The sequence below is a fragment of the Equus asinus genome, chromosome 24 (assembly GCF_041296235.1).
Source record: "Equus asinus isolate D_3611 breed Donkey chromosome 24, EquAss-T2T_v2, whole genome shotgun sequence".
Classification (NCBI taxonomy): Eukaryota; Metazoa; Chordata; class Mammalia; order Perissodactyla; family Equidae; genus Equus; species Equus asinus.
In genome coordinates, this window is record NC_091813.1 from 50,981,763 (window position 1) to 50,994,376 (window position 12,614).

General features: G+C 37.0%; 1 pseudogene; it reads right to left on the reverse strand.

Annotated features, from left to right (window-relative positions):
* Positions 1-12,614, reverse strand: part of LOC106847067 (amine sulfotransferase-like) — a 175,475-nt pseudogene that overhangs the window by 17,740 nt on the left and 145,121 nt on the right.

Consider the following 12,614-nt stretch of genomic DNA (forward strand, 5'->3'; position numbering starts at 1 on the left):
TCAGCTTTGGAATAACTCCATAAAGTAAGGATGCTTTTTCTTGCTGTTCCACTCATGACTCTCTTGTGTCCACAGACTACCAGTAAAACGGTTTGAGTTGCTTCCACTTCAGTAGCACTACTATCGGGGCCTTTAAATCTTTGTGTTGTTTCTTATGAAACAGAATTAAGAATAGATATACTATGAGGAATCAAGAACATGAGGGAAGAAATCCATGCCTACAAGTAGCAAATAGTTTTACTTTGAAGGATTAGGCATTTTTTTTAAATTCTACAATATTTTTGACAAAAATATAATGCTTATTTGACTACCCATCATGATTTTTCTGCTGTTATTCCCTTCAGTTGGGCAAATGTTGGTAGAGTCTTCATACCACTATATCACAGAGGTAGAGATAGGTCCTGGGGTCAGTTCCTCAGGTACTGTTTTGTGTCATCTTTTCAAGGCTTCCACACTCAATTATGTCGGTTTGTCTTCTAAAGCATGGCCATAAAAGATAAATATTCTAAGGTCTATTCAACTTCCCTATATGTTCACTTGCATCATTGACCTTATCTGCTGCCTCTCTTCTATTGTTAGTGCTTCTTGAGTAAGAGTTATTTCTTCCAGTGTACTAAGGCAAATCATGACTCTTTTGCATGTGTTGATGTTACACTGGGCACACTATCTGGTTTGGAACATAACTTAAGTCCTCCCTAACGTATTTCCCCTCACCCCTATTCTCTAGGCACTGCCACAGGCAAAGCCAGCTGGTATTTCTTGGAACTACTCTTAGTAGCTTTGGAGTTCACAGCTTCATCTTTCCTACTGTCAGCTTTCATTAGATAAAAATTTGATCCAAAGGAAGGTTTCAATCTCTTTTATTGGAGAAATTTTTACTGCTAAGAAAATAAGGGTTTAATGTGACAGAAATTTGACCTTGTAATTATTCAGATTCGCTTTTCTCACAGTGATTTCTCAACTTAAAAAAGTAGCCCATTTCATGAAGACGTAGCCTGTTAATGGTTGGAAAAGAAGAACTGTGACTCCCTTACTAAGGTGAATAACTGAGAAGAGTTAACTGAAACTTAGGGTTGTTGAACTTTTAATTTTTTTGCTAATCTCCTAAGAGTGTAAAGATGAAAATAGTACCAGCTTAAGGTGTTTAAGCACAACTTCTGTCCTGTTACTGACTGACCACTAAGCTATGGTGGACCAGACTCAAATATGAAACATGACTTTTCAAAAAACTCTGAGTGGAGACATCAAAGACTGTATGCTGCTGGGGAAACAAACTCCACAGAATTAGTTCTAGAACTCACCAAAGAAAACAATGAAAAAGAAAGCAATGCAAAAAAGTCGGAAACAACAGCCACTTCCAGGAGGAGATTAGAATCCAGAGTTACCTAAAATGTCCAGTTTTCAACAAAAAATACCATACACCAAGAAACTGGAAAATGTGACAAATATGCAGGGGAAAAAGAGAAGTTAATAAAACTGTCTCTGAATGGACCCAGAGGCTGGAGTTTGAAAACGAAGAAGCTATTAAAAATATGTTCTATTTGATGAGTCACTAGAAGAGCTCAACAGCAAGTTTGACCTAGCAGAAGAGAGCATCAGGGAATGTGAAGTTAGATCAATAGTGATTATCCCATCTGAAGAATAGAAAGACAAAAGAATGAAGAAAAATGGACACAGCATCAGAGACCTGTGAAAAACATTAAGCATACCAACATATGTGTAAGAAGGAGAGAAAAGGGAAGAAAAAATATTTGCAGAAATTGTGCCCCAAAGCTTCCCTAGTTTGACAAAAAAACATTAATCTACACATCCGTGAAGTTGAGCAAACAACAGGTAAGATAAACATGAACAGATCTTAATAGATTAAGACAATCAAGACAATGGTGGCCTCTGAGGTATGCGAGATTTACAGGAAAAGGGTATGTGGGAACTTTCTGGGTTCAGAGAAATGTATCTATTTTACAAAATCCATCAACATGCATGTCCTTTTCCTTGTCAGCCTCTAAATAAGCAATTCTTTCTATGTGTCAAATCAGAGACAGAGTGAGACACAAGTCAAAAGGATTTTTTAAGGAAGTCTCTTTTGTTTTCTACTCAATAGAAATTGCTGGCACTGGTTTTTGGCCATCTGCAGGTACAGTTTGGTTTTAAAATTTTGCATTAGTTTTCTATTACTGCTGTGAGAAACTATACAAACTTAGCGCCTTATAACCACATAATTTCATTACCTTACACTTCTGTATTCCAGAAGTCCAAAATAGGTCTTACTGCGATAAAAGCATGGTGTTGACAGGGCTGTGCTCCTTTCTGGAGTCTCTAGGGGAGAATTCCTTTTCATGCCTTTTCCAGCTTCTGGAGGCCCACCTGTATTCTGTGCTCATGGCTTCTCCCTTCATCTTCAAAGCCAGCCCTGCTGGATCCCTCTGACCTTTCTTCCTTCATCCTTTCTTTCTTCCTTTCTTTCTTCCTTTCAGTCCACGTCGGCAGCATTTCTGCTGCCACAAACTTTTTTCCCAGCTGTATTGAGGTATACTTGGCAAATAAAGTTGTGGATTTCTGAATTGCACAATGTGATGATTTGATATATGTATACATTGTGAAATATTTACCATAATAGTGTTAATCAATACATTCTTCACCTCACACAGTTACTTTTTTTTTTTTTTTTTTGGATGAGAACACTTAGGATCTAGTCTCTTAGGAACTTTCAAGTGTACAATACGATATTATTAACTATAGTCAACATGCTGTATATTAGATCCTCAAAATTTACTTATCTTATAAGCAAAAGTTTGCACCCTATGACTCACATCTTCCATTTCCCTACCTCTCAGCCCTTGGCTCTATGAGTTCTATGAGTTCAACTTTCCCTTTTTTTAGATTCCACATTTAAGTGATACCATACAGTATTTGTCTTTGTCTGGCTTGTGTCACTTAACATAATGCCCTGTAGCTTCATCCATGTTGTTAAAAATCACAGGATTTCCTTCTTTTATATGGTTAAATAATGTTCCATTGTGTCTGTACATTGTCTATGCCCATTCGTCTCTCAATGGACACTTAGGTTGTTTCTAATACCATGTTCCTCATTTCCATCTGAGCCCAAATTTCAAATGGTGAAAGAATACTGTTAACCTCGCTTCCTGCCCTGTTCTCCATCTCATTCTACAACATTTAGGAGGGGGTGGACAAATCGAGGTTTATCAACAGTTAATATCTGGAACGGCTAAGTCTTGAGGGTCTATGGCCTCCAAGTGATAGATGTTAAATCTGAGGCTACCAGGATGAAGGGAGGATCATGATATGAGAAGTGGCCAGGGAGCTTGTCCATGAGGCTGAAAAAGTGTGTTGACAGAGGTACTATGGAGGTGTGCAGAAACAGAGGTGATGATATGTTATAATCCAACAGATTTAACAAAGGAAACAATAAACGAATCCGCAGGACCCTTTGCACTCATCCTATTTAATCCATCATTCCAGTGATTATGAACTCAAGAAGCCTGAAACTCAAATAATCCATGACTTTCTCATACTTATTGCAATAGACCGCTAGGCTTTTCATAATAAAGTAACACAGACTGGGTGGTTTACACAACAGAAATTTATTTTCTCACAATTCCTGAGGCTAGAAGCCCAAGATCAACGGTTGGCAGGGTTGGTTTCTTCTGATGTCTCTCTCTTTGACCTACAGATGGCCATCTTTTCCTCTTTGTTCTTCATGTGCTCTTCCCTCTGTGTGTGCTTCTCTGTCCCAACCTTTTCTTATATGGACAGCAGTCACATTGGTTTAGGGCCCACCCTAATGACCTTATTTTAACTTAATTACCTCGTAAAGGTGCTATCTCCAAATATAGTCACATTCGAGGTACTGGGTGTTAGGGCTTCAACATATAAATTGGGGTGGGTGGGTGGGGCACAACTGAACCCATATCTTATCCAGGCTGTTAATGGACAGAGTTAGAAGCAGAAAGTGGTTTTCTGACTGACTGGCCTCTGAACTTTTTTTCATAATCCAGAAAGCTAGTAGATGTGAAAATTAACAGTAGTGAAACACAAAAGAATATAGATTAAAATAATTAACAGTTAATGCCACTTTACCATATGCCAAGCACTGTTTCAAATGTTAAGTTGTATTTTTCCATTTAATCATGAATATCAATCATCTTATGTCACGGTACTCTTATTATCCTCATTGTATATTACTAGTGTGGACAACATTTGAATTTCAGGTGCCTGGTTCCAGCATACACTCTCAACATTTGCCTACAGTGCCTCCTTAAAACCTAAAAATATCATAATTTTATTTAAATATTTATGAAGAATTTGGACCCATGATATAACTGTTACGTCAGAAATACAGGGGAAGGAACAGCAGAAATAATATCTAATGTTTATAACACTTTCACAAGTGCAAACTCAGCTCATCCTCTGAGTGCATACACTCAACAATCCCTTTAGATGGTTGGATTATTTCCACTTATTCCTTTATATTGCCTTTCTACCATTTTCTGCTCTGCTCTTACCTGGAGCTGCCATTGTATCAATGGGCAGCTTTGCCTTCTAGCTTCTGGTTTGATTCCACCAATGGCCCTGGATGAAGGTTTGAGGCTGGTAGGAGGCTGAATTGGGAGGGCTTCTTCCTGGTTCCCTGCTTGGAATGTCTCAGAAGCCTAGCTGTGTCCCTATGTCCTATGAGGAAACCACCTACACACAACTCTCTGGGTTCCGTTTACAGATATTTCCTCTTGTGTCTATTAGGCCTTAAGTACCCTTCAGGTTTCCCTGATGCCAGTCCACATCAGTGTGAAGAACCTTTTTATTAAACGTTCATCAATTTGAGTTGCCATCTAGTTCCTGTGGGTGAAAGGGTAATATGTGCTATTATGATTCCAATTCAAAGGGGCATTATTTATAATTCTCATTAAGGAACTTGGGGTTTAGAAGAGGTACACATGTGGCCCAAGGCCCAGTGAGTTGCAGAATTGGGATTCAAATACGGCCCTACTGCTTAACCATCATACTGGACAGCAATAAAGAACATGTTGGAAATAGAGTCAAATAATATATAATAAATTACATTAACTATAATAATTTTTATATTTTTCAAGAGAAATGGAGTGATATAGAATCTTTGTGAGTAAATACTTTATAGGTTTGCCATCTTAATTAGAAGACAATGTTTAAAGCAATTGACTTATTTGTTTATTTATGATGAACAAGTATTCGCTGATTGCTCCTTCTGTGCGAGACCCTGAGGTTATAATGGAAATATAAAACTAGTCGCTGCTCTCAAAGAAATTAAAACTTACACCCAACATGATTGTGCAACCATTGAAATGAATACAAATGAGTTAAGTAAGAGATAGTGAACAAGTGAAAAAATTAAGCCATGTGATAAACAAGGTATCAAATTATGGAGTTGTTCCAATTTAGTAAAATAAAATTTGGGCATATGGCTTTGGAATAGCACTAAAAACTGACTCTAAGAACAGCTAGCTTTAGAATTATGTACTTGGACCCAAAGTATACTTTAATTTGCCATATTTTACAATTGCAGGAACCGAGATTTAGATCAGTTAAATAACCTGCCATTCAAATAGTACTTCAGAGAACTGCGATAAGACACCAGGGCTGGTCTTCACCTGAAGCCTAAGTGGTTCTTATCTACCACATAATCCCTAGTCCTGAACATACGCATGGCGGTCAGGGAGAATTTGGTACCAGTGCCCCCAAGTTCTCACCTCTTCCTTTGTCTTAAACCAATTTCCTCCTCATCATTTGAAGCATGAGAAGAATGGTAGCTCCTCCAAATTCTCTAATAGTACTCTTTTCATGTAAAATACTTTTATACAAAAATATTTGAAACTTAGCTAAAACAAACTTGTGAAAAAATTTGTAAGACGGCTGTAAATAGAATACACAAAAATTGACTTTTTTACTTGGGCATGTGTCAGTTTGGGCTCTCTATGAAGTGGTCACTAAAAAACTAGAAACTCAAGAGATTTCTTGGGGTTATACCTGTGAAGGCTAAAGAGGCGAGAACAAGAGCAGGTGGGGAGTCCCTCCAGACTGTGACACAGTTCTGACACCTGTGAAAGGAGAAAGGAAAAGAAGGGGAGGGAGGGCCTCAAACTTTTATGCAGCTCTGAAAAAGGCTTGTCAAGGCCAACGAGAGGGCCAGAGCCAAGATTTTCCATTAGAACAATCCTCTGTCAAGCATAAAGGGCCTGGAACTAATACCACTTCCACTTTCACTGCCTTAAAGCAGCCAGGGGAGACTGTGACTTCAGTGTGGAAGCTGTTACAGATCCAAAGCGGAGAAACTGGAGCCCTTCAGCCAAGTACAATCTCCATAGCAGGTTCTCTTGAAGAGCAATCAGAGAGGTGCACTTCCCAGGTTGGGAGAGACCAGTTCCAGTTACAAATAGAAATGGAGGGAAAAGCAAAAACTTACACAACATGCAAATACTATAAAATACTTAACAAGTAATTTAACAAAAATGGTACAAGGACTTTATGAAGATAATTCGGAAAAAAATACCTGGTAAAATGATGAGATGTGCTTCCTATAGAGAGAGCATTACGTTTAAAAAGATATTAACATTTCTCGTATTTACTTATACACTTCTCGTAACAACAGTCAAAAACCTAATGAGACTTTTGAAAAACTAAACAAAGCAAACATTAAAAAATATGTGTGAGACTCTTCAAAGACATTTTCAAAAAGAGTGAACAGCAGTGTACATACAATAGGCAACATATCCTACAACATATTTAAAATATTATAAAAGTATAATCAATATAGGGTGGCAGTAGGACAGAAATAGATAAAAGTCTAGAAATGAATCTTAGTACACATATGAAATAATATGTGACTTCAAATCATAGGGGGATTTACTCACAAAATGATTGAATAATGATTGAACTAAAATTAATTCCTATTGATATTATCAATTATGAAACTAATATTCCTGATAAACTAAATATTTGAAATTAAAAAAATAATTGTAAAGGAAAGAGAAGTACATATATCATATTGTTTTCTATTTTCTTGGAGTGAGTTAGACTTTTCTAAGTGAGACAACAAATCTAAATGCCATAAATGAAAAAATTGACAGATCTCATTACTTCAAAACGTGCATTTGTGTACACAGAAAGATATCATAAATAGCATGAAATGACACACCACTCACCCATAGGGGTAATGACTACATTACCTTTTAGCATCCATATCTTAGCCCTATGTAAGAGACCCCAGCAGCCACTGGGAGAAAAATAGGAAGAATTTAAAGAAAAAAGTGGTAGGATCACTTTAAAAGATTCACAGCATATATATTTCATAGGGGATCCAGCCACAGCATGGCCTGACGAGTGGTGCCAGGTCCATGCTTGGGATCCAAAGCTGCAAACCCCCAAAGGGGAGAGTGCGAACTTAACCACTATGCCACTGGGCTGGCCCCTATATTCTTTTCTAAGTCCCTCTGGAGCTTAAAATATGGTTACACAACTAATGAATTCTTTACAAGAATCAGAGGAGAAACTGATCATCAAAATTGAGACCAGAATTAGTGACCTGAAAGATGAAAAACAAAATATTGAAAGCAGAGACAGAAATGGAAATCAAGAATTGAAAATTTGAGAGCTTTTAAATTTGAGAAGAGGTCCGGGAGACCTGCTGTGATAGTAGTAATTCTAGAAGGAGCAGAATTAAGAGGATGGTTTCCTTGTTTCTCAGACAGATCAGTTTCTGAACCAGCTAGGTCACGTATCAGTTGTCTGACCGACAGTTAATCTTTGGACATCTCACTTTTAGCGGTGATGTTGGCAACATCCAACTCACTGGTTTATTTTAAAGCTAAATATTATGATGAGTTTTAGTTTTCTATTGCTGCATGACAAATTACCAGAAGTTTATACTTTAAAACTTCATCCATTTATTATCTCAGAGTTCTTTAGATCAGAGCTTCAGCATGGCATGGCTGAGTTCTTTGCTTAGGGTCTCACAAGGGTGAAATCAAGGTGTTGGCAGGGCTGTGGTCCTTTTTGAAGGCTCTGGGGGAAGAATCCACTGTCAAGTTTATTCAGGTTTGTGGAAGAATTTAGTTCCTTGTGGTCATAGGAGTGAGGTCCATGTTTCCTTGACAAATGGCACCTTTCATCTTCAAGCCGGTAATGGCCTGTTGAATCCTTCTTGTGCTTCAAATCTCTCTGACTTTTTCTTCTGCCTTACAGGTTCATTGGATCACACTGGGCCTACCTGGATAATCCAGGATAGTCTCCAAACTTTAAGGCCAACTAATTGTTAACTGTAATGACATTTGCAAAGTCCCTTTTGACATGTAAGACCACATATGCACCATTGTAAGGAATAGGTCACGGGAACTTCTTGCACGGGGGATGGGGAGTGATAATTCTGCCTATGACAGAACGCATGTTTGAAGCCCAATGTTTAATGTATGGAAGGTGCTCATCATTTTCTATGAGGTAACAAGATGTCCTTTTGCTCACTCTCCTCTGCCTTTTATAGGGATGGCTAGAGAAGGAATTGGGAAAAGTCCCTATCCCCTTCTTAATCAACTCTTTTTCTCCATTTTGAAGCTTTAAATTCTTGGAGTAACAGAATCCAGGAAGGCAGTATGTGATGGGTAGAAAAGTAGTGCAAAGTTTCAAATACAGAAAGGCGTAAGGCCACAAAAATGAGGACACCTCACAATTAAAGAATAGCATGGACTTGTTCACTCACTAACTATTAAAAATGGACATTCATATAGGAATCCTTGTCAATAGAGACCATGGCAAAGTGAAGTGGGAAGTGGGAAAAGTGGGAAGCTATTCAGAAGGGTGCAGTCTGGCAAAGGAAGACCAGTGGGCCTGTGGGCTCAGATGGCCAGTAACATCATCAATATTCCAGACTGCTGACCAGGTATTCTACCACGTATGTTACCCTCCACACTTCCAAGTGAGAAACTGGGCCTCTCATCTCTACACCCTGAGAAGGTACCAAGAGGAGAGAACCAGGAGTCTGGGACATGTGAACATGGATAATAATACTGATAGAGAACACTAAGGGGCCTTTCATTGTTTTCTTATGAAATACAAAAAGAATAGATAATACTATAGTGAACAGTGTACCCACCAACCAGCTTTAGAAGCAAGATATGGCCTCACCCTCATTGTATTCCTCTCCCCATGAACTCAACCACCTCACACAGAGACAAAAGTAACTACTTTACTGCCTTTGGTCCACAGATACGTGTTTCTTCTACTTGATCAGATGTTGTCAAACTGCTTTCCAAATTGGTTGTACTCCTTTTTACTTCCACTGTTAATACTTGAGAGTTCCTACTGCTCCACATCCTTTCCTGCATTAAGATCACCACTTTCTGCTAATCAAATGGATATGAAGTAGTTTTAATTTGTATTTTCATGATATTAGCATTTAAGGATATTTTTTAATTCCTTATTTAATTCCTTCTTTGTGATTGTTTATTCATAATTTTTGTCCATTGTGTTATTTATATTTTTCTTACCAATTTATAGGAATATTTATACATAATGAATTCTACTCTTTGATAGTTACATGCATTACAAATAATCTCTATTCTATGGAATTTGGGTGAAATTTTAATTTTTATATAATCTCAAACAAATAAATGGTATAAAAATAGGACAAGGAATTTTGTGTACCCTTTAACCATAATCCCCAATTATTTATATTATGTGTCAGTTGAGTTATCATTATCTCTCTCTTTCTCTCTACTATTTGTAAAATCATGCCCCATGATTACTAACTACTTGTGTGTGTATTTCCTACAAATAAAGACATTCACACAGAATAGTTACCAAAATCGGAGAATGCAACATTGACACAATACTATTATATAGCCTACAAATATATTCAAATTTTTTCATTTGTCACAATTATGGCCTTTATGTATATTTGTTTTACCTGGGACAGGATCAAATCCAGGATCAGGCATTACATTTAGTTGTCATGTCTTTTTAGTCTGCTTTAATTTGGAATATTTTCTTTCTTTTCTTGGTTTTACTTGACCTTCGTATTTCTGAATAGTATATGTAAGAATGTTGTTCATTGAGTTTGTTTCCTTGTGATAGAGTAAGTCTGTACATTTTGACAAGAATATGCTAAAATTATGTGTCCGCAGTGATCATAATAAGACGCCCAATAATTTGGTATATCTCAATATTAGTGATGTTAGCTTTGATAACTTGCTTAAAATGGTGTCTTCCAGGGTTTTACACTGTAAATTTTACTCTTGCCTTTTGTTACCCACAAATTAATAATTGTGGGGATATACTTTGAGAACATGTAAATACCCTGTTCCTTGTTCAAACATTTATTCACTACTTTTATCATAAATAGATGATTTTCCCTATCATTTCTTCTATATTTATTGCTTGGGAGTCTAGTCAAAAGAAGGTATTTCTCTTCTCATTCATTTATATTGAAATAGATTAGGTGCTGTCAAACAGCTGTGGGCCAAGTTCAGCCTGTCACTTGTTTTGTCTGGCCTGTGAGCTAAGAACACTTTTACAATTTATGATGGTTGAAAAATTATTAAAAGAAGAAGAAGAATTTGTGACACATGGACATTGGATGAAATTCAAATTTCAGTGTAAATGAATGAAGTTTCGTTGGTACATATGCTCATTCATTCTATGTATGTCCTTTGCTGGCTTTGTGCTACTATGGCCCAGTTGAGTAATGTGACAGAGACCATATATGGCACTCTACATGCTCATTGCTTCATGCTGCTGCTTGATCCACCACAAATCACAATGATGTCATTACAAATCAACAGTGATTTCATGTGCCATGTGTACGGTCAGACTCTGATGTTTTGCTTTTGAATTACCAGTGTATACCCTTCAAGTAAAAAGAAGAAAATAAAAGAAAAGTAGACTTTGAATTTTATGCTTTTAAGGGTCAGTGGAGTATGGATTACCTTTATTGAAGAAGGTGGTAAAGCATCGTGTTTATTATACAATGACACTAGAGCTGTGCTGAAAGAATACAATATACATCAATATTACCAGAGTAAGCAGTCATCACAATATTCCACATTCATAAGAAAGAAATGGCTAGAACAATTTAAAAGATTTAAACAGAATATCTCATCACAGCGAGTTGTTTCACAAAAATGAAAATGAAGCTTCAATCAAAATAAATTTGTCGGTAACTTATTTGTTAACCAAGCAAGGTAAGTTATTTGCTGAAGTTGAGTTAATTACATTGAGTTTGAATAAAGCACCTAAAACAATGTGTCCAGAGAAAATAAACTTCCCAAAGACTATATGGACTGCACCCACCACCCCATGAGTCTACTAGTGTCTTTAGGAGACCTGTGCTATGAAGAATTGTTTTAAATTAATATTATAGTTTGAATTTTGTTAGTAAAAAATTATGGAAAATTTTACTCTCTTGCTATATAAGCAACTACATGATATCTTTGATGTTGCCACTTGGCCGGCAAAGCTAAAGCATTAACTGTCTTGCCCTTTACCACAAAAGGTTGCCTCCTCCTGGTATAGGCTCATAGTTTTTTGTTTTCTTAAAACTTTATTCAAAAGGTTATAATCCGTACTGTCATTATTTATTTTAATATTCAAATTGTCCCAGAATTGGTCAGATGCAATATAGCCAAGCTGACCCTGGTGTCCTTTTGACAAGTCTCCATATTCTTTGAGTATTTGTTTACTTTCTAGTACAATAAGATGTACCAGGCTCATTTTTACTTTCCTTGCCCTCCGTCTGCAATCAGCCATTTCTCCTGATTCCTGTAAACAGAGAATGGTATTTAGAATCCAAGATCTTGGTTTTCTTCAGTGTGCTGATTGCTCACTGATTCTCATTGTTTTTAGGTCCCCCAGCAGATAGAGCTAGGAAATATACATTTTGATGTGATATGATATGATGGGGTCCCATGACCTCAACTCTTTGAGTTCTTAAAGGATATAAAAAGACAAGAAAAATTGCTTATGTGGGGTGAGGAAGAGGAACAAGTCATTGTACCACAACTGTATAGGGCTTTCCAAGTCCTCTCTTCGATTTTGCCTTTTCAGACCGTTATTGGAATAGTGCACGCCCTCCAGAATCTTGGAAAACTAAGATTTCACTAAGCATTGGAAAATTCCATGGAAACAAAATGATTAGCAGTATTCTTAGTTTTCAAATGTACCACATCATTGTTTGGTATGGAATTGAGGAAACTAAGACAATTCTTCAGTCGCAGATACACTACTGTCTTTCACTCTGGTGTAAGTACAGACTGGTCTAGAGACAGAGAACAGGGAAAGATCTCAAGAATCTCAAAAGGCCTTTAAAGCATTTAGGCCAATGAAAATTCATGTTATGAAATCAGAGATTCTTGGCTGAGCTCTTCATTTTAATAAGTAGTCTACTCCTATTGATTTCTACTTTTAGGCTATGCCATTCTCACAAAACAGATTATTGTCTTAATTTACAAACACTGTGAAACAAGAGAGAAGCTGAACATTTACAAGCTTCAATTACCCTCAGATTAAACCCTATTTCCTTATTAGTGAAGATACATGAAAGGATAAAAATTCTCCCCTAGGATCAAATTCTGTGT